This window comes from Hyperolius riggenbachi, chromosome 10, assembly GCF_040937935.1.
Source record: "Hyperolius riggenbachi isolate aHypRig1 chromosome 10, aHypRig1.pri, whole genome shotgun sequence".
Taxonomy (NCBI): domain Eukaryota; kingdom Metazoa; phylum Chordata; class Amphibia; order Anura; family Hyperoliidae; genus Hyperolius; species Hyperolius riggenbachi.
The window spans coordinates 255,520,089-255,532,303 of NC_090655.1; the positions used below are offsets into that span (position 1 = coordinate 255,520,089).

General features: G+C 46.4%; 1 pseudogene; it reads left to right on the plus strand.

Annotated features, from left to right (window-relative positions):
• The first annotated feature begins 10,584 nt into the window (after positions 1–10,584).
• The window catches only part of LOC137537110 (oocyte zinc finger protein XlCOF7.1-like), a 58,269-nt pseudogene continuing 56,638 nt past the window's right edge, over positions 10,585–12,215 (plus strand).

Here is a 12,215-nt window from a genome sequence, read left to right on the forward strand (position 1 = left end):
GGGCAAAGCAAAACTTGCACCACAGCCTGAGCACACGATACCCAGGCTTGAACTTTGTGCAGCAGTCCTAGCTGTTGAAATGGCTGAGCTAATCACATCCGAGATTGACATTGACCTTAAGAAGGCTGAATTCTACACAGACAGCAAAGTAGTCTTAGGCTACATCTACAACGAGTCCAGATGATTCTATGTTTATGTCAACAACAGGGTGCTGCGGATTAGGAAATCCACCAGTCCTGAACAGTGGCATTATGTGCCCACCGACAACAATCCTGCAGACCACGCTACAAGAGCTGTTGCAGCAAGTCATCTCAAGAATACAACTTGGTTCACAGGTCCTGCATTCTTGTGTAATTCAACTCCAGCAGTTCACCAGAACAACATGTTTGAACTAGTGGAGGAAGACTCAGACACTGAAATCCGCCCACAAGTGTCTGCACTTCACACAGTGACATTCTTCAAGTCACTTGGATCTCATCGCTTCAAGAGATTCTCTACCTGGAAATCACTTGTTAGAGCCATTACCTGTATAGCTCACATAGCCCGATCTTTTCAAAGAACCAATTCGAATGATGCTAAGAAGTGCAAAGGTTGGCACCACTGTCAAGAGTTATACACCATAGCAGAACTCCAGCACTCCAAGAACTTCATCATTCGCACTGTACAGCAGGAAATCTACACCAAAGAGATTGACTGTATTACTAACAGCAAGTCTATCCCTAAAGACAGCTCTTTAAAGAAGCTTGACCCATTCCTTGACAAGTATGGTCTACTGAGAGTAGGAGGTCGTCTTAAGCAAGCAAGTCTAGAGCCTGATGAAAGGAATCCTCTAATTCCCAGTCATCATCATGTTACAAGATTGATTGTACAACACTACCACATCCAAGTCAAGCACCAAGGAAGACTGTTTACAGAAGGAGCTTTACATACTGCTGGATTGTGGATAGTTGGGGCAAAGAGATGTGTGAGTAGCGTCATCTTCAGTTGCATCACATGCCGTAAACTTCGTGGTATGCTACAAACACAGAAGATGGCTAATCTGCCTGCTGATAGGCTCAGTATGGATCCTCCTTTTACCAACATTGGACTTAATGTATTTGGGCCTTGGTCCGTCACAGCACGTCAAACTAGAGGAGGTCAAGCAAACAGTAAACGCTGGGCAGTCATATTCACCTGTATGACCATCAGAGCTGTTCACATTGAAGTCATTGAATCTATGGATACTTCAAGCTTTATCAACGCCCTTAGACGTTTTATTGCAATCAGAGGTCCTGTGAAGCACATTCGATCTGACAGAGGCACCAATTTCATTGGAGCTGCTAAAGAACTACAGATCTCTTCCAATATTGATGCCAAGACTGTGGAAAGATACCTGAGTGATCAGGACTGCACTTGGACTTTCAACCCGCCTCACTCTTCTCACATGGGTGGAGCTTGGGAGAGGATGATCGGCATAGCCCGAAGAATCTTAGATTCCATCTTTCTACAAGTAGGAACTGCAAGACTCACTCACGAGAGCCTGGTAACCTTCATGGCTGAAGTCACAGCTATCATCAATGCTAGACCTCTGACTCCAGTTCTTAGTGATCCAGAAGAACCATTTCTTCTCACTCCTGCAACCCTCCTTACCCAAAAGACTGGGAAAGTGGGCTCCCCTCCAGGTGAGTTCGGCACTAAAGACATGTACAAGCGTCAATGGAAACAAGTGCAGTGCCTTGCTGACACATTCTGGGACAGATGGAAGAAACAATACATCTCTACTTTGCAACCACGGAACAAGTGGCAGACTGCAAGGCCCAACCTGAAACCCGGAGATGTTGTACTTCTAAAGGACTGCCAATTGCAGAGAAATGAGTGGCCTCTAGGACTTGTCACCAAGACGTTTCCAAGTGAGGACGGAAATGTCCGCAAAGTAGAAGTAAAGGTCTGCAGACAGCAAGAGACCAAGTTGTTTCTCAGACCAGTGTGTGAACTCATTCTCCCCTACTGAATGATGGTGGTATCTGTTGATACCAGACGGGGAGTGTCATGTCTTGCAGACATCTTTCATTAAAATGGGTGCTAATCCATACAGGATTTATCCTGTGTTAGAATGAGGTAGGACAGCGCCACCTATTGACCACTGTATTACATTGTTCTCAGTTAAGTTCAGCCTTCCTGTTACTCCTCCCCCTCTGTGGCCTCATGAACCAGACAAGAAGGGAGTAGCCTTGCTAGAAGCTGCCATTTTCACATGCTCTCTGCTGAGAAATCTTATCCGTGCTTCCACTAAAGGCTGCATAGCCGGTAAGGCATTCTTTCTAGTTGTTTTTTATGAATCTGCATGATTATTACTAGCTGCAGGCATGCATTATGTGTATTTCTGTGTAGGCAGCTAGTTAGTTGTTTTCTGTATAGTGAGGCCTAGTCAGCTATCCATGCAGCCATGTTGCTGTGTGCACTAGTCTATCTACTGTATGCTGATATGTGATATGCAGTTCATGTACTTATTGCATCCTTTCTGTTATTTGTTCACAGTTTCACACCAACTTACTTCAGCTCATTAAAGCTACAGATCATTACCTGGTCTCAATTTATTGAGTAGTAGGAGGGTGTTTATCTGCCTGCTAAGCTCCATACACACCCCAGGGGTACACGTGGTAGCGAGGACAGGACAAGCTGCATGCTTGTTTCTGGTTTTAATCAGATACTACAGCAGATAAATAGACCAGCAGGGCTGCCAGGCAACTGGTATTGATTAAAAGGAAATAAACATGACAGCCTCCATCTACCTCTCTCTTCAGTTCCCCTTTAAGCAGAGACCAGCCAATGAGCCGTTGACAAACAACAGTATTATTTATTAGGGATTCTCCAGGTAATGCAACGTGTTTCACGGGCAAAGCTCCCGCTTCATCAGGCAATCAAAACGGAGAAAAACTCTGGAAAAGAACAAGGGGACAAAACAAGCAGGGGGACTAAGCCAGAGGACACTCCACAGTATAGACATAATACATGTTATATAATTTAAATATTGGACATAATTAAAGGTTTTTTGCTGCATCAATCATAAAAACAATAAATAAATAAAGTGCCAATGCGTCTGTCACAATAATAATAATAATAAACGGCTTGATAGACATTCTATGCAGTATTGAAATCTGACATAATTGAAAGTTTTTTTGCTGCATAAATCCTAAAATACAATAAATCAATAAAGTGCCAATGCGTCCGTGTATACAATAATAATAATAAACGGCTTGATAAACAGTCTATGTAGTGTGCAAAAAAAGAGAGAGGAAATCTGACTCACAACCAATGTCTATATGCATATATACTAAAATTGAGCTTTACATAAAAATGTGTGACAGTAAAACTGACTTTTACTGTCACACATTTTTATGGAAAGCTCAATTTTAGGGCTCGTTTCCACCATAGCGAATCCGCATGCGGCGACGAGATGCGGATTTGCTTGGTACACTGAAGTGGCCGGGGCTGTTTCCACATGTGCGGCGTGCGGGAGCGATTTGGCGGCGGGACAAATCTGCACGACGGGACCCACCGAATTCGCCTGCGTCGGGAATCAGTGCGAATCGCCGCTAATGTATTTAATTGTAAAAACGCATGCGTTTTTTTACATGCGTTTTTACCCGCAATTCGCGTGCGATTTCGCACCTTTTTCAATGTTATTTTGCCCTGGCAGTGTCATGGTTAATTTCACATGGCACCCTGCCATGCGAAATCGCACGCGAAATCGCGGGTAAAAACGCATGCTGAAACGCATCCGCATGCGTTTTTACAAGCGTCGGAATGCCGGCGAAATCGCGTCGCAACAGTGGAAACGAGCCCTTAGTATATATGCATATAGACATTGGTTGTGAGTCAGAATTCCTCTCTCTCTTTTTTTGCACACTACATAGACTGTTTATCAAGCCGTTTATTATTATTATTGTTGTATACACGGACGCATTGGCACTTTATTGATTTATTGTATTTTATGATTTATGCAGCAAAAAAAAACTTTCAATTATGTCAGATTTCCTCTCTTTCTCTGCATACTGCATAGAATGTCTATCAAGCCGTTTATTATTATTATTATTATTGTGACGGACGCATTGGCACTTTATTTATTTATTGTTTTTATGATTGATGCAGCAAAAAACCTTTAATTATGTCCAATATTTAAATTATATAACATGTATTATGTCTATACTGTGGAGTGTCCTCTGGCTTAGTCCCCCTGTTTGTTTTGTCCCCTTGTTCTTTTCTCCAGTTTTTCTCCGTTTTGATTGCCTGATGAAGCGGGAGCTTTGCCCGTGAAACGCGTTGCATTACCTGGAGAATCCCTAATAAATAATACTGTTGTTTGTCAACGGCTCATTGGCTGGTCTCTGCTTAAGGGAGGTGAATCCACCCACATCCCTCCTTTTTTAAACGTTTTTAAAAGAATTCTTTTATACTTACTGGCGCCTCTGCTGTTTGACGATTGCACCAACTGTAATGACTGTAATGTGGCTCATATGACGCTGCTTCACTTGGGCAGTCATTACAGCCAACCCAGTGGGCAGCTGATTGGAGAAATGCTGGAACGGAGAGATAAGTTACTCATCAAGCCTCACTCGCTGAACCGGTCTCTGCAAAGTACCACTAGACAGCAGGGAACTGTACAGGGGGAAATGGGGAGGGCAGGGTACTAGACAGAAGGGAACTATATATGGGAGTGGGGGGGCACCGGAGAACTGTATAGAGGAGGGGTGTACTAGACACCCAGTAACTGTGTAAGTGAGGGAGGGGGCAGCTAAAAACAGGGAACTATGTAGGGGAGGGAGGGGGCACTAGACACCAGTAATTTGGGAGGGTGAACCACTGCTTCTTGTGAAAAGCTGCCCGATTATGTTTGGGGAATGTGCTGCCTAATTATGTTTCGTTTAGGGAATTAAGAAATGTGTACTGTGAATCTATACTGTCATGTCTCATATAGTATGTTGGAATGGTATCTAAGGCCTTAGTGTTTGAAGGAGAGGGGGCACAGTCCAGGTTGGTTTATGTACATTTGGGCCCACCTTATCCCATGACCACACCCATTTGTGCTGTGACATCTCATGCACATGCTGGAAGTTCTGCTGTGAAAACAGGAAGTAACACCCCCCACACAACAGGAGCACAATTATAGGTAGACAACCAAACTTGTATTACAGTTCACAAAATGGGACAGACTCTGTCAAATCATCTGACCTGCCCGTGCCCAGGTAACAGCAACCCCCTGCAGTTACCACACGTATATGACCTACACTACACTACCTACTACTATGTGGTGACCTTACAGTGTTTATGTGATGTCTGTATTTCTTGGAAATGACTAAACAGAAAATATGAGTCCCAGGAGAGATATTGTTGTTATTATGATAAATATTATATTTGGGATGGATCTGTAGATGAGGATGGCTTGTAGTAAATAATCATCATCATCCTAATAATAATAGAACATAAGTGACACGAGGCAGGACTGGGCTCTTCGGGGAGTCTCTGCCATTTCAAATGAGGATAGGTATGCTTGCTGATTCCTTGCAAAAGTCTGCCTTACAATTTGGGACTGCAATCGTTATCTTCCCGTTTAATTGGTATGCTTGCTGATTCCTTGCAAAAGTCTGCCTTACAATTTGGGACTGCAATCGTTATCTTCCCGTTTAATTGGTATGCTTGCTGATTCCTTGCAAAAGTCTGCCTTACAATTTGGGACTGCAATCGTTATCTTCCCGTTTAATTGGTATGCTTGCTGATTCCTTGCAAAAGTCTGCCTTACAATTTGGGACTGCAATCGTTATCTTCCCGTTTAATTGGTATGCTTGCTGATTCCTTGCAAAAGTCTGCCTTACAATTTGGGACTGCAATCGTTATCTTCCCGTTTAATTGGTATGCTTGCTGATTCCTTGCAAAAGTCTGCCTTACAATTTGGGACTGCAATCGTTATCTTCCCGTTTAATTGGTATGCTTGCTGATTCCTTGCAAAAGTCTGCCTTACAATTTGGGACTGCAATCGTTATCTTCCCGTTTAATTGGTATGCTTGCTGATTCCTTGCAAAAGTCTGCCTTACAATTTGGGACTGCAATCGTTATCTTCCCGTTTAATTGGTATGCTGCTGCATACATTGCTACTAAGATTGTTTAATATAAATTTAAGTAGTTCAGCAGTGTTTGTAAATTCCCATATTCCATCCTGTGAATCCTTGTGTTCCAGCCCAGTGACCACCAATTATTTATTACAGGCCTGTTTTTTGGTAGCCACTCCCATCCCCAGCTGAACTGTTTTCTCAATTTCTAATTGAGAATCACTTCCATTTCAGCCATGGCAGCTATCATACCTATTTAAACGCTGCAAGAAGGTCACTTGTGGCCTAGGTCATTTGGTGCCATTTAATTCCTAAGTGCCATTTATTACAAAGTGCTTAGCAACAACTTACCAAGAATTTACCAAGAATTTACCAAGAATTTTACCAAGAATTTACCCAGGAATTTACCCAGGAATTTACCCAGGAATTTACCCAGGAATTTACCCAGGAATTTACCCAGGAATTTACCCAGGAATTTACCCAGGAATTTACCCAGGAATTTACCCAGGAATTTACCCAGGAATTTACCCAGGAATTTACCCAGGAATTCAAACAGGAATCAACAGCCAAAGGACTCTGCTGGAAACTACTACTCTGCATCCACTGCCTCCAATGCTGTTGCTCAAAATGCCACTGCTGGACATATGTTGCACTACCAAGTAGACTCTTTATGTACACAGGTTTGCTTGCACTAACTGCATACTCATATAAACTGTTTAGGAGTTGGAAATTTCCTGCTGATAATCATTGACACTTACCATGTTTACTGCACTTTTTCTTATGTTCTGCCTGTCTGCAAACATCTACAAGTTGCATTGCAATATGCATCCTCCCAGTGTACCTCACTCCATATTCATTTCATCTGCTCTGCTTTGCTCACCTTACTCAGCTTCTCATGAACTGTTAGCTCTCCTGAAATCTCTCTCTCCCTCCAGCAGCTCAAAAACCTCACAAACATTTAAATCCCATTCACATTTGCTTACTCTCTCCCTCCTACTCTTACTTGCTGCTGGTGATATATCACCTAACCCTGGGCCACAGCCTGCTGCCAGACAAGCATCCCCTGCTGACCCGCTTCACAGCTCTCTGTCCAACTTCAACACCCATCCTCGCCCCAACCTCATTTCCATCCATCCCACTCACAAGCACATGCTCCCCCTACCCTGCGGTCTCTGGAATGCCAGATCCGTCCGCAATAAACTTAGAGGTCCACAACCTCTTCCTCTCCAAATCCCTCACCATCCTCGCACTCACTGAGACATGGCTCACCCCCTCTGACTCTGCCGCAGAGGCTGCCCTCTCATACGGGGGGCTTCACCTCAGTCACACCCCCAGACCAGAAAACAGGACCGGGGGAGCGGTGGGTCTGCTCCTCTCCCCATCCTGCACATTCCGTGTCCTCACTCCACCTTCCTCCCTACAATTCACATCATTTGAGGCCCACACTATCCGCCTCTACAATCCCCTCCCAGCCATTGTTGCAGTCTTATACCGCCCTCCGGGCTCCACACGACAACTTCTCGACAACCTTGCCTCCTGGCTCCCACACATCCTCTCCTCTGACCTCCCCACCATCATCCTCGGGGATTTCAATATACCCATCAATGAACCCAAGAACTCTGTTGCGACCCGGCTACTCACCATTGCCAACTCACATGGCCTAGTACAACACGCCAACACCCCCACTCACACTGCAGGTCACACTCTCGACCTTATATTCACTAAATCCACCACCATTGCAGACCTCGACATCGCACCATTTCCACCCTCAGATCATTACCTTCTCGCCTTCAACCTCCTCATGGAAGGCACCTCCAAACTACCCGCCCACCCACCTGGTCGATGGCAGCGAGACCTACGCAAGCTCAACCCTGGCGTCCTTGCTGACTCCCTCCATGGCCTATCCTCCACTCTCCCCACCCTAACCTGTCCTAATCTTGCTGCAGCTCAGTATCACCAAATTCTCTCATCAGCCCTAGAGAAAGCTGCTCCACCAATATTCCGCCGCAACCGACCCCCTAACCCCCAGCCCTGGCCCACTACCTATACTCGCAACCTCCAGAGGGAAACACGCGCCACTGAACGAAAATGGCGGAAAACTCGACTAAACCAGGATTTCCTACAGTACAAGACTAACCTGCAGCAGTTCCACACTGCCCTTGCTCATGCGAAGCAGGAATACTTTACCAAGCTCATCGGAGCACAAGCTTCCAATCCCCGGCGTCTTTTTAGCACCTTCAACTCCCTGCTTAAACCCACCCCCCCACCTTCTGTTTCCTCCCTCTCTGCCACAGATTTAGCCACCCACTTCACCAACAAAATAGTCTCCATCCGTCAGGAAATATCCAATCTTCAATCTTCACCTCCCACCTGCTCACAACCTACTCCTTCTCCACCCTATCCTCCCCTCACCTCCTTCACTCCTACTACCACTGAGGAGGTCAACCACCTACTGCAGACTTCCCATACCACTACCTCCCCCCTTGACCCTATCCCTTCTGATCTACTTCAGCCTCACTTCACGGATCTGGCCCCAGTCCTCACTACCATGTTTACCTCTCCCTATCCACAGGCACCTTCCCCTCAGACTTCAAGCAGGCCACTGTACTGCCTCTGCTCAAGAAACCCTCCTTCGACCCCTCGCTACCCTCCAACTACCGCCCGATCTCCCTCCTCCCCTTCGCCTCAAAACTCCTTGAGCGTCTGGTTCACAAACGCCTGACCCAGTACCTCAATGCCAACTCACTACTAGACCCACTGCAATCTGGATTTCGGCCTGCCCACTCAACCGAAACGGCTCTCACCAAAGTGGTCAATGACCTTGCCTTAGCTAAAGCTGAAGGTAAATACACCATTCTCCTCCTCCTTGACCTTTCAGCAGCTTTTGATACAGTAGATCATCCCCTACTCCTCCAGTCCCTCCAATCCATGGGCATTCACGATCTCGCCCTGACCTGGCTTTCATCCTACCTCTCCAACCGCTCCTTCATGACCTCCTTCAATGAGTCCTCGTCCACCCCCAACCACCTCTCAGTGGGAGTCCCCCAAGGCTCGGTCCTTGGCCCCCTACTGTTCTCCCTATACACATCCTCCATTGGCAAGGTTATCTCCTCCATGGGTTTTAACTATCATCTGTATGCAGATGACACCCAAATCTATCTCCACACCCCTGACATATCCACCACTACCATGGAAAGGTCTCCTCCTGCCTATCTGCCATCTCCTCCTGGATGTCCGCTAGGTTCCTAAAACTAAATCTAGACAAAACGGAATTTATGATCTTCCCACCCCGGTCATCCCTGGACCTCCTAGATGTGCAGGTCACTGTTAACCACACTACTATTCACCCTACCTCTCAAGCCCGCTGTCTGGGTGTCACCCTGGACTCCGCACTCTCCTTCACTCCCCACATCCAAAACCTCACAAAGTCCTGCAACTTCCACCTTCGTAACATCTGTAAGATTCGCCCTTTCCTGACCCCTGCCACCACCAAACTCCTCATCCATGCCCTCATAATTTCCCGCCTCGACTACTGCAATGCCCTTCTGTCTGGACTCCCTAAGACCCGAATAGCCCCACTGCAGTCCATCATGAATGCTGCTGCAAGAATTATCCACTCCTCCCATCGCTCCACCAGGGCGGCTCCCCTCCGTGAATCCCTCCACTGGCTTCCTATCCAGTCCAGAATCAGATTCAAGATATTGTGTCTGACCTACAAATCCATCCACAAAACCTGTCCAACCTACATTTCTGATCTTACTCAGAGATACACACCAAGCCGCTCACTCCGCTCCTCCAATGAACTTCGCCTGACCGTCCCCCGCATCACCCAGTCCCATGCACGCCTCCAAGACTTCTCAAGAGCCGCTCCGACACTATGGAACTCCCTACCTCTACCCATTAGGGCAGCCCCCTCCTTCAACACCTTCAAGAAGGCCCTCAAAACTCACCTTTTCACTCTTGCCTACCACCCCTCACAATTGCTCTAAACCCACAGCCGAACTCTGGTCCCCTACCTCTCGTGTCCCTACCTCTCCCTCTAGATGGTAAGCCTTTGGGCAAGGTCCTCACTCCTTTTGTGTCCTACCTGATCATGCACCTCTATTACTGTGCACCCATGCTATGCATTTGAGTGAACCTAACTTGCCTAACTCCATGCTCCCATCCAGTGACTGACTAAGCATTACCTTGTACTCATACTGTGCTGTGTGATCTGGTTTTCTTGTATTCCTGTATTGTCATATTGCTGTTTGTCAACCCTAAATATTGTCTGTAACCTAAATTAATGTCCAGCGCTGCGTAATATGTTGGCGCTTTATAAATACAATAAATAAATAAATAATAAGTGCAGGAGAGCTCACAAACAGAGGCTGCAGTTAGCCTATTCACCACAAGATGGAGACCTCACCGCTCCCAGGTGGAACGCACAGACTGGAAGTAATTAAGTCAAAGACAGGAAGTGATGTCACAGCAGGAGGAGAAGTTGCACAAGGTGAAGAGGAGACATGTTGGAAGAGGTAATTGTGAGATTATTGTTATATTGTGAGAGCAGAGCAGAGGTCGGGGTGGACATACTTTGTTACAGAGGAGGTCATAGTACACCTGTCCATAGCCTTTGATATGAGCGACTGGAGCGGTCGCTCAGGGCACCGGCTTCCAAGGGGCGCCTGTAGCCGGTTACCTATACTGAGGGCACCTACACCTGATTTCTTATACTGGGGGCACCTATAGCTGGCTACCTTTACTGAGAGCACTAACACCTGGCTACCTGTACTGGAGGCACCTAGGCCTGGCTACCTATGGGGGGGGGGGGGGGGGGGGGGGATGGAGACCTTCAACTGACTTCCTGTACTGGGGGCACCTATGTTTGGCAACCTATATTTAGGGCACCTACACATGAGATCCTATACTATGGCACTTATACCTGGCCACCTACCTATACTGAGTCTGAGGGCGTTTATTTTTTTAGGGGGGGAAACTGTGGCTATAACTTGTGGTGCGAAGTGTCTTTCTTTGTCATTTTAAATGGTGGGGGGGGCTAACTGTCCCACTAATTGTTTTTATTAATATTCCTGAAAGGTTCTAGCCTTCATTTTTAAGTATATTTAAGATAATGCACTCTATACATCCATTTGTGGTTATTAATAGTATTTTTTCTATTATACATATGAGAAGTGTCACAGAGATCTGAGCATTTGGCGTGATGTGTAACAACGTCAAAAAAGGTTGGGAGCCACTGTCCTAGGAGATATCTCAGGAGAAAAGGAATTGCATATGGGCCTGTGTGTGTGTGTGTGTGTGTGTGTGTGTGTGTGTGTGTGTGTGTGTGTGTGTGTGTGTGTGTGTGTGTGTGTGTGTAGGCACGCAAAAATCAGGTTTCGCTCAGGGCGCTGTGAAACCTAAGGCCGGCCCTGCTACCTGTCGCTATCCTGATTATCCCCCTTGCAGTAATTGTCATACAAAAGGCTTTTACATAGCTGGTGTGAGTGACCAGTGTTGCCATCCAGCAGGTATTTGGAGGCAAGGTCCATGTTTTATGTAAAAAGCCCGGATGCTGGTATTTAATTTGTAGCTGCACATCATTTCCCAGTAATCCTCCAGCCAGAAGCCCCGAGTGCCACCCCTCCAGAGCTGTAAGTGGAGATCTCTCCTGTGCAGGTTCTCTCACAGGCGCAGCTTCTCCTCACCCAGCACCACTCCCAGCCGGTCTCCATGGCTGTTGTAGGCGCGTCTCTCATCATGTGACATCTCTATACGTGCCTGCCAGTCACACACCACCTACACTAATGAACTCCGGACATTAGGCAGCAATGAGGAGAACAAGCTGAAGATGCCAGAAGCCTGGAGAGGTGAGAGAGAGGGGGACTCTAGCTATCTATACTTAGGAGGAACTTTGGCTTTCTATACTAAGTTGTAATTCTGTCTACCTAAACTAGGGGGGAATCAAGTTGCCTATACTTCGGGGGGATACTCTGGCCACATATACTGGAGGGGAAAGATGAATCTAGATAAGTACACTGGGGGGAGGGGGCTATGTATACTAAGGGGCACTCTGGCTACCTGCAATGGAGGGAAGAGATATAAGGCTTCTTATACTGGGAAGACATAAGGCTCCAGTGTTCTCCCCAG